This window comes from Helianthus annuus, chromosome 5 (genome assembly GCF_002127325.2).
Source record: "Helianthus annuus cultivar XRQ/B chromosome 5, HanXRQr2.0-SUNRISE, whole genome shotgun sequence".
NCBI lineage: Eukaryota > Viridiplantae > Streptophyta > Magnoliopsida > Asterales > Asteraceae > Helianthus > Helianthus annuus.
In genome coordinates, this window is record NC_035437.2 from 132,115,463 (window position 1) to 132,120,486 (window position 5,024).

The following is a 5,024-nucleotide window of genomic DNA, read 5'->3' on the forward strand; positions in this document are numbered from 1 at the left end:
GCTAAAAAATAAAATAAAATTAAAAACAGATAGACAAGATGAATCACTTGGATCCGACTCGTGTGTAGTGTAACCTTTGATTATTTCCGCACTTTTGCACTTTTTAAGATATTATCTTAGTTATTGTAGTAGGCCCCTCTTTTGAAGGTGACGTTACCCTCAACCCAGTAGTTTGAGTCAGCAAGGATACAATCCTAAAGGGTCGGATTATTGAAAGATAAATAATTAAGTTATTAATGCATAATGTGGTAGGCCCCTCTTTTGAAGGTGACATTACTCTCGGCTAAGTAGTCTGAGTCAGCAGGGATACAGTCCTAAGTAGTCGGGTTAAAGTTTTAATAGTAACTTACTTATGAGGGGATCAAAGAGTTTGGACCCCCGCCATCCAATATCGGTGGGTATTGAAGGAGGTCCTACTAAATTTGACCCAGATCCTTTGCAGGATCTATACACTGAACAGTGGCAAGACTCTTACCAAACCGTTCCCTTAACCCCCGACCAGGTAGCCAACATATCTCCATATAGACCGTGGAGACATGAATGGTGAAAATATTTTATTTTATATAGACAGTAAAATAATGCCAAGACACCACGGACAAACGATAAGGAATAATCACCTTCAACATAAGAAACTAGTTATTAAAGTCATTAATACATAACCAAATAAAAAGTGCGAAAAGATTAAAAATAAAAAGTATAACACTAAACACTTGTCTTCACCAAGTGTGATGTAAGAGACTTAGGCAAACATGGCTTTTGATTGTCAAGAACTCTTACGATCAATCTTGGATCCCGAGACGACTCACACACTCTATGATGGACAATGGATGATGGTAGTGGATGATGGTGTTGTAATGGTGGTGTGTGGTGTGTGGTGCGTGAGAGAGGTGGTGTGCCAAGGGATGGTTTGCAAATGAGCCAAGCACCCCTATTTATAGCCTGAATAGTAGCTCGGGCACGGCCCCATGTCCGTCCTCCTTCTCTTTCTTCATTAATTGCAGTTTGTCTGCATTAGTTGACCACGCCCCCATGTCCGCTGAGCACGACCCCATGTGCAGAAGCGTATCTGTACTATCAAGATTTCCCTGGATTCTGCGAATCTTATAGTTGACCACGACCCCGTGTCCGCTGAGCACGACCCCGTGGTGGGCGATGGAAGCTTCTACAACTTTGTCTTTTCTCCTGACACTTGGGCACGCCCCCGTGCTCATTGAGCACGGGGCGTGTTCAGCCTTCTGTTCTTTTGTTTTGCTTTGCTTGGGAAGATGCTGTCGGGGAGGCCGGGCATGCCACGTTTGTTCCTTTTCTTGTATTTATGTTAGATTTAGCTGCCATTTTACTTCTTTTGTTCATTTGAGCTCATTTAATCCTGAAAATACAAAAGGAAGACAAAAACACACTTTTTCCAACATTAGTACTAAAAAAGGGTTAGTTTTATGCCACAATTGATGTAATTTATATGTTGCATTTTGTGCACATCAAATACCCTCACACTTGAATCTTTGCTTATCCTCAAGCAAAACTCTTTATAATGTGGTTTTACACTCCCAAATGGAATGGGTAGAAGAGAAGGTTTTTGGGCTTGTCATAGAGTGTTGGGATTTCCAAGATTCTTTATTAAGTTTTATTTTTATTTATTTACAATCCTATTCGTCATGATTTATTAAAAACATCACATAAGATAAACTACTTATTAGGGCATAACATGCCTTTTTAAAATTCCATTTATATACAGGTTCACATACCTCACGGGGGAATCACTCAACACTCGGCCGAAGATGTATTTTTAATGAATCACTCGAGAGCGGCATGGAACTTACTCCTACCATAAGCTTGCCAAGCAATCAATCCTCCTCCTTTTTAACTATATACCTTTGTAAATATCAAGAGGACTTTTGTGGTGAAGGGTTAGGCTTGGGCTAAAGGTGGGTGGTTGGGTTAGTGGTTAGTAAAAGGGCGAAAGGCGTAAAAAGCGTCGGTTTTTCGGAAGACTTTTTATTTTTCATAACTTTTTTATTTTGATGAAGCATTTCTTTCAAACAAAGTTTCTTTTGATAAACTTGTTTGTTTATTTTTTTAGCTTCATCATTATCATTTTTTTAAAAAGTCATAAGAAAAACCAAGCCTTGTTACTAAAATAAAGGGTATAAAATGAAAAAGGGGTTTTGGTGGGTAAAAGGTTTTTGTTTTGGGTTAAGAAATGAAAAGGGTTAGGCTCAAAGGGGTTAACTTGGGGGATTTTGGGTAGGTGATAAAAAAAGAAAAATAATGGTGTAGAAATAAAAAGGGTTAGTCCTAATGCCTCCATCATTTACTTACTCGGGTTTAAGTTGGTAAGGATCGGGAATGTATCGTCGTGACAAGTTCTAGAGTCGTAAGAACCAAGCGGCTATTCACACAAGAAATGAAAAATGAGCATTTAGTTTAAAGATATGTATTTGTATGCTCAATAAAGGCTCAAAACTCACTTTTGTGGGAATGGGTTTTTATGTGATCAAGTATATATAATTAAATTTTAACTAAACTTGTCACGCTGTTTCATAATTTTTTTATGTTGGTTCTTTTTTATCACGACGCTATCGGTTGTAAATTTGTAAAAATATAACCTTTTTAGAACTTGAAATTTCCAAATTAAACCTAGACAAGTAAAGAAAAATGAAATTTTTGAAAAAATTTGGGGTGATTAGCGGTTCCAATAGAGTTTTGTGTAAGGCTTGTAATTAGGACTTGCAAGATTCAAGGTTTTAGCATCCTCCCCACACTTAAATTACACATTGTCCTCAATGTGTCCCAAAAATAAGTTTCAAGGTTGATTGAATGTGTAAAAATGTGTGAAAAAGCAAAATTTTATTTTACTGGGCGTCTGGACACGGCCCCGTGTACAGATCGCCAGTAACAAAAATTGTCAAAAAGAAACAGAAGCCTGGGCACGGGGGCATGTTCAGTGAGCACGCCCCGTGTCCAGTTACCTGAACTGGGCAATTGCTGCAGATTGTGCAGCACGGGGTCGTGTTGGGCGGGCATGGCCCATGCTGAACTTGCTGTACTGAAGAAATTTTGTCGGATGGCTCTGTTTTTGTGCATGGGGCGCTGGCTCAAGTTTCCCTTGTTATCCTTCACCATCTCGAGTGTGTTTTATTCCTGAAAATTAAAACTAAACTAGAAAACATAAAAATTAATCTAAACTAAACTAAGGGTAGTTCCACGGAATGCCTTCGTGGTGCGCCACGTTTATAAGGGTCCTTGGCTAGACCCAAAACCTGGTCATATGTTACCCAAGTGGGATGTTTTGCATCCCATGCTACACCTCGGAGAGCATTATCCAAACTTGAGTCAATGACCTTCATGCACTTGACCGGGTCTTCGTCTTCTACTCTTTTTCCAACTCCAAACTTCATTTCCTCGTCCCCAATCCGCAATGTTAGTGTTCCATCATTCATATCTACCACTACTTGAGGGTAGCTACGAATGGCCTCCCTAGGATGAGTGGTACTTCGACATCCTCTTCCATATCTAGTATGACAAAGTCGACCGGAAAGACAAATTCGCCGACTTTGACCAACAGATTTTCAGCGACACCTTGTGGATATTTGACGCATCTATCGGCGAGTTGTATGCTTATTTTTGTAGGGCTTGTTTTCCCTAAGCCAAGTCAGTTGAACATTGATGAGGGCATAAGGTTGATGCTTGCCCCGAGATCGGCTAATGCATTACGAATGGGGGATTCCCCAATCGAGCAAGGAGTTGTGAAGCTTCCGGGGTCAAGCTTCTTTTGCGGGAGTTTGTTGAGTAGTAAGGCGGAGCATTCTTCGCCTAAATTAACTAATTGAAATGATTCAATTTTCCTTTTATGAGTAAGGAAGTCCCTCATAAATTTTGAATATTTAGGCATTTGAGTTAGGACTTCGATAAATGGAATATTAACATGTAATTGTTTTAGTAAATTTTCGAACTTTGCGAATTGCTCATCGGTCTTTTGACGAATTAACCGACCGGGGTATGGAACCGGAGGAGTCTAAGTAGACTCTTGAATTGGTGGAGAAGCCTTCTCTTGTTGGGGCATGGGTGGAGTTGTGGTCTGGCTTCTTTCAGTTGGTGGTAATGGAGCCTCTTCGGGACCCACGGTACTGTTTCTCAACGTTATGAGATGTACTTGTGCCTTTGGGTTGGTTTCTGTATTGCTTGGTAACGCGCCTTGTGGTATCTCGGAGAAATTCTGAGCTACTTGATTTAATTGTTTTTCAATATTTTGTATACTAGCTTGTTGATTTCTAAAATTCGATTCCAATTGTTGAAATCGATCCGTCTTTTTCTTTTCCGTGTCGGAGATGAGGCGAGATACAGTATCTTCAAACCTTTCTCGTCCACCTTGTTGTTGAGAGAAATTTTGTGACTCGCTTCTTGGTTGTTGAAAGTTTGTTCATTGGTTTAGATTTTGTTGGTTACTACCATTGTCAGGTTCTCTCCAACCAAGGTTAGGGTGGTTACGCCAACCTTGGTTGTAGGTACCCGTTGGAGGACCCGACGGCCTAGGTCTATTATCAATGTAGTTTACCGTTTCTGTTTGATCATCTACTTCTTTCATACAACTCCAATTTTCATGTGGCCCGCCACACCCTTCACAAGCCATGACCGAGGCTGTCTTTGCCATTTCTAGCTTTTTGATTTTTGAAGAAAGGGCCTCGATTTGGGCTTGTAAAGAAGTGCTTTCATCAACCTTATGGGCGCCCGGGGGCAATAGATTTATTGCCTCGGGGAATGTGCCACTAAAAATTGGTTTGAGCAATTTCCTCAATTTCATTATATATTTCATTTGGGCGACGATTACCTAAGAGTCCCCCAGAGCTAGAGTCAAGTGTTTGTCTTGTCTGTGGCAACAACCCATTGTAGAGAGTGGATACTTGTTGCCACACTGCAAGACCGTGATGAGGACACTTTCTTAGTAGCTCCTTGAACCTTTCCCAAGTTTCATATAAGGATTCCCCATCCTCTTGTGAATATGTATTAATTTCAGTCATTAATTT

At 40.2% G+C, this 5,024-nt stretch overlaps 1 non-coding gene across 1 annotated transcript; it reads left to right on the forward strand.

Moving 5' to 3' along the window:
* The first annotated feature begins 4,917 nt into the window (after nt 1-4,917).
* On the forward strand, nt 4,918-5,024 carry LOC118492623. Its single transcript, XR_004894628.1, has one exon. It is a non-coding gene; the product is annotated as a small nucleolar RNA R71 (small nucleolar RNA).